This window comes from Urocitellus parryii, chromosome 7 (genome assembly GCF_045843805.1).
Source record: "Urocitellus parryii isolate mUroPar1 chromosome 7, mUroPar1.hap1, whole genome shotgun sequence".
Classification (NCBI taxonomy): domain Eukaryota; kingdom Metazoa; phylum Chordata; class Mammalia; order Rodentia; family Sciuridae; genus Urocitellus; species Urocitellus parryii.
In genome coordinates, this window is record NC_135537.1 from 158,811,099 (window position 1) to 158,822,317 (window position 11,219).

Consider the following 11,219-nt stretch of genomic DNA (forward strand, 5'->3'; position numbering starts at 1 on the left):
CACATACCCTTTACTCTGCCTTAAGTGTTTTTCCCCATACTCATCTTTACCTATTTCAACAATTCTTTCAGATCTAGGCTTAAATGCCATTTCCTTGGAAACCTTTCCCTGAGCCTCCCACATTAGATAGGGGTTCCCTTTTGCACACTCTTATAGCACTCTGTACTTTTCTTCTTAGCACTTGTCCCAGTTTATAGTTTTATATTTATTTGTGGTATATGGATTCTTTGCCTTCTGTTTCCTCCCATATGTACCCCAGACTGTAGGCTCAAGGAGAGCAGTGTCCATTTTACCTATATTCCATTCCTAGACCCTAGTAGAGTGCATGACACTTAGTAGGCATGTAATAACTATTGGGTGTATGAATGAATGGCAAGTGGATAAAGAAAGCTAACACAGTGGTACACACATTCATATGATACTTGCATATGAAATATAGTGTCTAATTCTTGTTATTATACCTAAGGAAGACACATCAGAGTCCAGGAAAAGTCAATCCAAAATAATCAAAGTGCATATTACCACATGAGCACATTTTAAAGGAATGTGAAAGATGGAGCCTGAGGTCATGATCCAGGTGTATAACATAGAAAGGAGATAGGCACCGATTTGTTTTCCAAAGGTCATTGCTAAGGAAATTTTTTTGAAAACCAGACTGCATGCTGTCCAGAGAGGGGACCATGTGCCATTCATCTGCATATCCCCGAAACATAGCATGATGTCTGGCATATAGTAGGGACTTAAGAAATATGTGTTGGATTTTTTGTTGTTGAATCTTAAAGAAGATAGTATTAGATCTAGGGATAAGGTAGTATGCAATTATTTGCTTGAGAAACCCCAGAGGCAAAGAGAGAGAGAGAGAAAAGAAAGTATGAATAGGGTCAAGAAGAGTTCCTTTACATGTATAGACAATAGCTACACAATGGACTGTTTCAGGGACATTAGGGCTATTCAAGGCCCATCCCTTGACCTTTTGAGATCATCCTCATGAGGGGCAATTACCAGGGGTTCTCACAAAATGCATCTTCTTTCCACCAGCAGGGACCAAATTCTAAACAGTATAAATCACTAACTGGTCTCACCCTACCCCAATGTCTCAGTGTTCTCTCCTTCCCTGCCCTCTGCACTCTTGGGCACAGAATCTGTTGGACCCTCGGATATATTCTACTGTTTCCCACAACAGAAGGGAAAATCCCAGAAGGTGGTGCCCTTCAATCAGAAGTAAAAATGGCTGCATCTCTCAGGGCAACCAGTGCCTGGGCCTGGTATTCCTGAGCCCACAGCAGGGAGGCCATTAGCCTCGGTCCCAAGCATCCCTGCAACCAGCATCCCTGGCATTTAGCCTTCCATCCCTGGCACTTAACCCCCTGGCCCCATAAGAAAGGACATTTCAAACAGTTTTTCTTGGAGCCATGGAGGGTTCAAAAGAATTCTTGTGTACAAGAATTTTTTTAATGCATTAAAAAAAAAATAAATCCTCCAAAAACAGTAGCTATGGAACTGCTCAACCTCACTTATTTCTTCCCTCTCCTAGTAATCTGGAGCTTAAAGAAAAGGTTAAGGATTTGGACATGTGTTCATTAACCTTATTCCAGCCAGTTCCACTGGTCTGATACAAAATAGTACCAGAATCTTGGGCCCTGGGAACGGTGAAGTCTGTACTCAGTCTCAAAGCTGAGGCACAGGCATCAAGGAAATAGGTACCTCAACTCTTGTCAATGAGGTACTGGTGCTTCATGGAAACTAGTCTTGGGCCTTCCTCTTTCTGGCTTTCCACCCGCCCCTTTCCAGCACCCATAAATCACTGAGTATTAAATACCATCTGGAGGACTCTGCTCCCCAACCCCCTACTCTGAGGCTCCCTGCCAGGTAGAGGCTGCAAACTAAAAGCAGGGAGAAAAGAGAATGGGTAGCAGACAGGGGTGCCCATGACTTATCAACCAAGCATTGTGGCCAGGCACTCTTCCCAACAGCATTCTGGTGGGCTGGGCAAGTGATGCAGCCAGTATCCTGGCGCTGAGGCAAAGTCCGGCAGAGCTCCCCTCGCTTGGCTGCCCTACTCCAGAGGGGGGGGAGACTGTCAAGGATGAGTCTTTTGTTTGTAGCTTCAGAATTAAAACACACCTCCAGTCCTTGATAGATTCTTACCTCCTCTCCCACCCTTTTCTGCCAGGTTTCCCCTAGGGCCTCCTCTAGTGGCTTTTCTTTTACCCTACAAAGAACTTTCTCATTTGCCCTGGCACACTACTACTGGCTATTTCTTAAGAATCCTGGCTTCCTAGCTCTTGCAGGCTTTTTCAAAGGGCAGCACCACCTCTTTTTGCCTTTTTTCTGATTTCTCCCCATTCCCCTGCACCCCTCCCCCATCCTTGTCTTATTCCACAAGGTAGGAAGCTCAAGGTAGGTGTGTATTTGGTCCTAGGCTAGCCATGGGAGGCAGACACAATAATGTTTCCACAGATTTCAACTCCTATGCCAGAGGCAGCTAGATGCCCCCAACCCACCTCCATAATTTGAGCAGTATAAACAAAATCAGAGTTTTAGGAAGTTTAAGGCTGAGGGACATAGGGGAAATGGGGTTGTGGTGTGACTGGTCTGGTCTGTATTCCTAACTCTGACCTTCAACCTTTGGGTTCAGAAAGGGACCTCTAGGTCTGGATCCCTCTGACCCAGGACCTGAGACCTCTAGTAGCAATTATGTACATATCCTTTACAAAAAAAAAAAAAATAGAGAACTCTTCACAAATTGGCATGTCATCCTTGCATAGGGGCCATGCTAATCTTCTCTTATAAGTCTAATTTTAGTATATGTACTGCCAAAGCGAGTGTTGCACATAGGCTTTGAAAGCAGGTGGACCTGTCACTTCCAGCTGTCACTTTCAGTACATTTCCTAACTTCTTTTGTGTCTCAGGTTCCTCACCTGTATAAAGTAGTCATGAAAATAGGAGGGTAGTTAAATGAGATAATGTGTGCAAATTGCTTAGCCTATTGTAAGAGCCCAGTAAGTGGAAGCTTTCTAATAAGCTATGCAATATGGGCACATGGCCTGTAATATTGTGGTTAGGTTGCTTTTTTCTTGGAATCCTGGTGTTACTTACTATCTCCACAGGTGATGAAGGCCTCTTGGGCTTTCTGAGGAATGCAGACACACCACCGGTTAAGGAATCCCAGGATTTCTCATCTCTTTGGGAAGAATTCTGAACTAGGTGTTTAAGGTCAAGAAACTGCCATTTGGTATGGCAGCCCTGACTCGACATTCTACACCAACCCTCAGAGGCCAGAGAGCTGGATGGAGCTTTTGGGTGGGACTTCCAGGGAAGGTGCCAACTTGTATGATATTATCAGAGTAGCATAGAAGAAGCAAGGCCAAGCTGTTTCCTATCCCAGCAGAATACCAGCTACTCTGTAGACTATGCCGCTTTTGCCAAAACTGAATGGAAACAGGAGCCACAGAGGTCACTGGTAGAATGTACTGGAACATTCCAAGCCCTTTTGTGGCACAACACAACCTTTAGGCGTTGAGCCATTAGGGCCTTCCAGAATTGGGTACAATTTCCTCACCCTGCACCATGAGCAGCAAGAGAACCCACCTGCTCTAAAAGGACCACTATTCTAAGGGCCACCAAGTTTCTAAGTGGGAGGAATGTCAATCCAGCCCTTTGGGACTTTTTCCTTAGATAGAGAGACTTGGTTGTCAAGGCCATTTTGTTAAACCAGAGCCATCTTGTGGAATAGATGTGTTGGATACAGGAAATTCACAGGAAAAGCCAGGAATAGACACCTAATTCAGTAAGGGCTGGAGAGTTGGCCAGGATATAACCAGGCTTCGCTGTCTCAGCCAGAAGCTGATTTAAAAGAAGCTAATGAAATGCAGAGTCAGAACCCCTCACCTTCACAGACCTCTTCCAGGGTCCTGTATCTAATTGTATGTTTATAATTTGCTTACTCTTTTACTCAAAGAGGAACTCCAAGATGATTGATTGATTATTTATTTATTTATTTATTTATTTTTAAAGAAGAAGGGCAGGAGGTGTAGCCCAAAGGCAGAGCACTTGCCTAGCATGAGCAACACCCTGGGTTCAGTCCCCAGCAACACACACACATGAAAAAAGAAAGAGGAAAAAGCAGCAGCATCAGGCCTGACAAAACCTGGAGCCTTTCCTCCTTTCAGTTTACAAGGTTTTTAGCCTCAAATTCCAAGAGTGATCAGAAATACTAATCAGAAAAACCATCAAATACTTAACCAAATGACATCAAGTCAGCCTTGCTGGATTCAGTGCTTATACTAGTTGCTGACAAGTGATACCAGAACTTATAGGTCCTGAGCTGGAGAGAAAGGACAAACATATATGAAATGGTTTAGGAGGGGGCTGGGGATGTGGCTCAAGTGGTAGTGCGCTCGCCTAGCATGCGTGAGGCACTGGGTTCTATTCTTAGCACCACATAAAAATAAAATAAAGATATTGTGTCCACCTAAAACTAAAAAAATAAATATTTTTAAAAATGGTTTAGGAGGAATTATAAGTGTCTTTACAAGTTAATATAAAACAATGGGCTATGAGTCTTGAGAGAGTCATCTAGTGTCTTACTGGGTGGTTGGGGAACTTTGGAGAAAGCAAAACACAACTAAAGCTACTAGGGTGAAGAAGATGGAGTTATAGGGAGGGGGAAAATTTCTTTACCAAGGCACACGTGCATACAATTGAATAAGAAATCTGTAGTGGCACTTTGTAGGTATCTATTTAAAAAAAAAAAAAAAACCTTTACATAGATAATATAAATATAAGCTGAATATAAGCTCTGGAATATAAGCTCTGGAGCCTTGTGTCCTGTGTCTAAAGCAAATCAGAGGGCAGGCCAACTTTCAAATTACTTGTCCTTCTGTTATAACATCTTTGAATTAGATTTCCATGATACTTGATGCCTGGCTTGGTGCATGGTGTGGGGAAGAGAGAGGAACTGGATGTGAAATTAGATGGAGAATGTCAAAGGTATTGTAGCTGATTTTCCCCAGGGGCAAATATTTTTAAGGCAGATGTAAAGGAGTTAAGAGGGAACAATAGGGACTGGGGCTGTGGCTCATGGGCAGAGCGCTCTCCTTGCATGTGTGAGGCCCTGGGTTCCATCCTCAGCACCACATAAAAATAAGTAAATAAAATAAAAGTATTTTAAATTAAAAAAGAGAGAGAACAATAGTAGAGAAGTGAGAAATCTAAAGAGGGAATGAAGCAAACAGGTCTTTTGGTTTGTATGCAGTCTGATGGGAATGTGCTAAATCAATATCTCTCCAAAGACTTTTATCTCTGGAGTAAAGGGGGGTACCTGGTAAAATCAGATGTAGGGGGTACAGAGTGTTTCCCGAAGGCACTGCTCTAGAAACCAGCTGGCTCCCCAAGGTACACAGACCACATGGCACAATGGACTAGAGTGTATTTTAATTCATTTTTCTGTGAAGCACCATCTGTATGCTAGTTACAGTACTAGCTTGTGGAGTGATGACCCGGACACACCTGTTCTCTTTAGGAAGCTTATCTATTTTTAAAAATGAGAACTGCTAACTTAGGTATTCCATAGTCCAAAGAGCCACATCTTCCATCTCTCACAGTGACCTTTTAGCAATATCAAAGGGGCAGGTATACTTGTTTCCTGGAATTCCTGGGATATTTCCCTAAAAAGATTAGCAAGGTCTCCCACATATGGATCTCTCATCCATAATTTTTTTTTTCAGTACCAGGGCAGCATTCTACCACTGAGCTACATCTCTAGCCCTATTTTTTTTTTTTTTTGAGACAGGGTTTTGTTATATTGCCCAGACTGGCCTCAAACTTGAAATCCTCCTGCCTTAGCCTCCCAAGTAGCTGGGGTTATAGGTGTGCCCCACTGCACACAGCTTCTCATCCACAAGTTTATATAAATCCTTTTTTAAAAACAGTTTGGTGGAAGTATAACTCACATATCATAAAATTCACACATTATACTTATGTGATTCTATGTTTGTTTGTTTTGAAATTAATAGAATTGTTCACAGTTCACCATTTTGCAAATTAAGACCATTTTACCACCCCAGAAATTTCCATTTGGTCTATTTGCAGGTAATTCCTGTTTCCATCCCCAACCCTAGACAATCACTGATCTGCTTTCTGTCTCTGTAAATATGCCTTTTCTGGACATTGTCTATATACAGAATGGTACAATATGTGGTCTTTTGTGAATGGCTTCTTTTACTTAGCATAATGTTTTCAAGTTCCCTCCATGTTGTAGCATGTTTCAGTAATCTATCCTGCTTATTGATAATAGTATTCCATTTAAATTCTTTTAGAAGTTATTTATGTTTTGAAGCAACACTGAATGGAATGCAGGAGTTCTGGTCCCTTATCCTGCCTCTGACTTGCTAAATGACCCATAAGTCCTTCCCATGTCTCAGCATCTCAACTGAATGGGAGAGGCTGAATCAGATATAGTCTCTACCAATTTTTTTTTTATCTACTTTGTATTTTTCATGGAGTGCCACTAGGCCCAATATTCTAAAATTTCAGTGTATTGGATCCCCACATTTACTTTTTGCCCATTTGAAAATTTCCATCCATCCTATGATTTACTGTTACGAATGAGGGGCTCAGTGGTAGAGCGCTTACCTCCAGTGTGCGAGGCACTGGGTTTGAGTCTCAGCTCCGCATATGAATAAATTAAAGATCCATCAACAACTAAAATAATTTTTTTAAATGTTTTTAAAAAAGAATGAGGAGTCTTCAGTTTTAAAAGGCTGCAGTTTAATAAGAAAGTTAGATTCTTACTGAGAGCAAAAGGAGAGTTAAGGAGTGAATCTCCTCCAATCCAAATGAAGAACTAATGAAAGAACTAAAGAAAAAAGAATGTTGTGGGCTACAGCAAGGGACAAAATGTGTCACAGAAAGCATGGAAGGTCAAAATTCAGGCCATCTGGTCACCCTGGGAGTAAAAGTGAAGGGGTACCCGAAGAGGGAGGCTACCAGAATGGGAAGAAGTGCTGAAGGATAGGACCCCTCCCTACTCTGTTCCCGTGACCTCATTCATTCCCTCAGCCCTCCTTCCCAATCCCTCTCTGGCTGCTCTGCTCCTTCAGTTCTGACCCCATTTCCTCAGGATTTTGTTCCCTGAGGAGCTGGGCCTGACATTTCAGACAGAGGCTGAGTAAAGGAGGTAGGTCAGAAAGAGACACTGTGTCTGCGTCATCTTAATTTCTGTTTGATTATTTTGGTACTAGGGGGCTAAAGACGTAAGCATGTAGAAATTTACCAGGAAGTTCAGAAAGAGTCCCCCAGGGACCAAGGAATATCAAGACTTCTCAAGTCTCCTCTGAGCAACTGCTTCTGGTTGTCATATTTCAAAGGGTAAAAAATTAGAGCTTTCATTCTTGTGGGTTATTGTGGCATAAAAGATGCACAGGGCAGATTCAAGGTGCCCCAGTGTAAGGGCTAGAGAGCCTTCAGAACTGAAAACTTCTCTCAGCTATGACAACCCTGGCCTTTCTGGATTGAGTGGCCAGAAGGAGAAGAAGGCCTTCCTGCTGACTGAACTACCTCAATTCCCTGAGACTTTTGTCCTTGTTAGTCCCTCAGGGTCCTGTAATTTAAAAAAAGAATTTTTTTTTATTTGTAGACGGACACAATCTTTGTCTTATTTATTTATATTTATTTATTTTTGTATGTGGTGCTGAGGATTGAACCCAGTGCCTCACGCATGTGAGGTGAGCGGGTCAGCCACTGAGTTATAGCCCCAGCCCGGGTCCTGCAATTTTTAAGGCACCAAGCCTTATAGGGACTGCTGGGGGAGTGGCTGTACTTCTGACCCACACTTATAGGGAAAATCATTCCTTGAGTCCTCATTTATTTGTGATGGTTATAGACATCCCAGGAGCAGGCTGGGACCAAGGGTCTAGTACATTTGCTATTGGAACCCCATAAATCAAATAAGGGTTCTGTAGATAAAAAAAAATTGATATATTTGGTGTATGAAATCCTCCACTTTTGATGTTTTTGAGGGCCTTCCTCTGACCCAAAGTCTCTGAAAGCAGAAACCAGGTCACATCGCTTAATTGGATAGCATCTAGCCCAGTTCCACTTCCACATACAAGCTTCTAGACCTACCGGGCTGTTAACTTCAAGTTGAGGAGCATGTCTGGAACATTATTGTCATTCCTTAGTGCTTAGCTCAATGTCTGGCACATAGTGGTCATTTCAGTAAATTTGTCATAAGGGAATTAAAAAATGACAATCATGTTGATAAGAATGATAGTGGGGATGGTAAGAAAGATTTTCTTAAAAGCAAGAAGATGCTTTGTAACGTATGACATCTCCCCTCAGCCGCACGCAGTTTCCTGAAAGTCATGGCTATGCCTTCTTTCATTAAAGGAGAATGGAAGCTGATCTTTAGATGAGGTCCTTATCCTTCTCCTTCCATCATGCCCACACCAGAAGCTATCAGGAATAAAGAAGGGAACAAGAGACATCTGGCTGGGCATGATACCTAGTGAAGAGATACAGAATTCTCTGCATGCCTGCCTTCAACTGTTGCAGCTAGGGTCAACTTCAATGTCTTTTGCCAACAACTTATCAGGAAAGACCATGACTTTCTGAACTCAGAAGATTCAAATTTTCAGCTGTGCCACCTCCAATGGCTCTTGTCCACTGTCCAGGTCCTTAACTCCTGGTACAGAGGCTTTGGAATAAAGTTTAACCCCTATATCCTCAGTACCAACCATATTTCTCCTTTCTCCAAAGCAAGAATACATCTGTACAATAACGTGTCATTTTATCTGTAGAACAGATTGATGGAGAAGGACTGATTCTGGCACAGAGAAAGGAAACCACCTGCCCAAAATATTTCAAGATTCCTCATCCCAGGGCTTTCCCCTCTGACACACATCATAAGGCTCATCCAATAAAAAGCACTCTTCATCTCCTAAGATCATCTAAAATTCTACAAGTTGAGAGATCCTAAAATGGTAAAAGCTGTCAAGTAAAAAACAGATTTCAATAGACCATCAAATTCACCCTTTCGTTTTCAGGCAGTTCTAATGTCTAGAAATTGAGTGTTTACTGGGAAAGAACTTGAATCTGGAGTAAAAAGACCTAGACAGTAAGTCCTAAATCTACCACTAAGTGGACAATCTTGGGTAAGTCATCTAGCCTCTGTGATTTAATCTATAGAATGAAGACAAGAATATAATATTTACATTTTTCTACATTACACATTTATTGTGAGGATTCAATGAGATGCTGTACATGAATACTGTAAAGTACTAGACAAATGTTAATTTTAACATAGCCAGATTTGCATCTTTGGAGGCTGTTTATATAATATAAATAGTAATCCTTCTGTTTCATGAGAAAGTTTTACAAGCATAGAGATTAGGAACTCAGTTCTAGAGTTAGGCTGCCTAGGTAGCCTTGGGCATGCTACTTCTCTCTGAAGTCTCATTGAAGAGGAACTAATAACCCATCTTATAGGTGTGGCATTATTAAATTAGATAATGTATAGACAGTCCTTAAGATGTTCCTAGTATGGAGAAAGAAATTCAGTGAATCTTAGTTACTATCATTACTGATTTTATTAATGAAGATGTGAGGCAGGGTGGTTCAATAAGACCAGTGATACTAGAGATTTGAGATAGGAATCAAAAGGACCTGTTTCCCTACTTACACTACAGTAAGAATTTTTTTCTCTTCCAGATCATCATGAGGATTTTTTTAAAGTGTATAAAAACTTTGAACTAAATTATTGAGAAACAATATGAATGCAGGCTATTTTTAAAACTGAGCTAAGTTTATGAAGACAGAGTTCTTGTAAGTTCAGCAGTTTTTGTACATAAAATCTTTGATAAGTCTGTCCTCTTTATAGAAGTACAGAATTTCTTCAGTCACTGAAAAATGAATTTGTATGTCAGATCTTGAAGCAAATCCTTCAAACCCATGAGATTACTGACTTTGCAAAGAAAGCCTTTCTACAGAATGTTTTATTGCTTGATTTGTTCTGTGTATGTAGGCTGATTTTAATATTCAACCAACTCTTGAATTTCCACTTTGAGTATTATCTGCTTTCAGTATTTAATCCCAAAATGACCTCTCCTTTCTCACAGCATACTACCAGTTTACCTCCTTTTCTCTGATTAGTTCATGTGGCTTCAGGGAATACCTTCCTTTTAACATTAAACTAGGCAAAAACAGAAATAGAAAGATAAATCTGAAGTAAGATCAAAAATAGAATTTATAGCTAAATATAAATCTAGAGGGAATTATCCAATTATTTGAATGGTCCCTTATCACAGCAACCCAGGTTGACTGACTTTTGCTTCTTCCATATATAGAACAAAATGGTTAACAAATACCAAGAGTAATATATGTATATATATGTGTGTGTATTATTTTTTTCTTTTTAAGAGTAATGATTTTTAATAGTATCTTAAATGCTGTTTTCTTTACCAAATACCTTCACATATATATTGTAGCCTGTGCTTTTCATAACCGCATGCATTCTCTTTGGAGACCATCCAATCTCATTTTGACTTGTAGGTCAGAGAACATTGAACTGGGAAAAGTGGAGTTATTGTGCAAACTTGAGCACGTTTCTCAGTCACTTTGCTCCTTCCACTCTGCTGAGGTAGACTTAGAATGTACGACAGAAGGGAAATTCCCAGCTCCCTTTTGGAGTCCCATTTTAATTTGCAGGCTAACAGCTGTTTGTTTTTTTGTTTGTTTGTTTTGTTTTGTTTTGTTTTAAGGTTGGATAAACCCCAAGTAGGAACTTGGAAACATGGAGAAAGACAAATGATGTGTTTGTCACTCGAGGCAAGGTAGCTATTAAGTGCACGAATTCAATGCAAATGGCAGGCAAACGGTATGCAAACTTTGCATTAATTTATAGAGTCTTAGTGTGGAGTTTGCAAGCTGCACTGAACTTCTATGAGGTTTCTAGATTAAACTAAATGTAATACCTTTACAAATCATTGTTTTCTCTGTGTTACGGGGAGTCAACCGCTTAAAGTTTGACACTCTGCCCCCCATGAAGATTTCACTAGTGATTCATTCCGCCCTACACCCGGCCCCACACCCAGTACCATTTGACGTCACGTGACACCGTATTTGCATACTACCTGGGACTGGGTGTGACGCTCCCCCTTTCTGAGCCTTCTCATTGGTGGCATTGGAGAACCAGCCTTCTTCCTGATGGACCAATCACG

At 41.0% G+C, this 11,219-nt stretch overlaps 1 non-coding gene across 1 annotated transcript; it reads right to left on the reverse strand.

The window, feature by feature from the left end:
- Nucleotides 1–2,723: 2,723 nt before the first annotated feature.
- On the reverse strand, nt 2,724–2,829 carry LOC113181562 (U6 spliceosomal RNA). Its single transcript, XR_003300602.1, has one exon. It is a non-coding gene; the product is annotated as a U6 spliceosomal RNA (small nuclear RNA).
- Between the last annotated feature and the right edge of the window lie 8,390 nt (nt 2,830–11,219).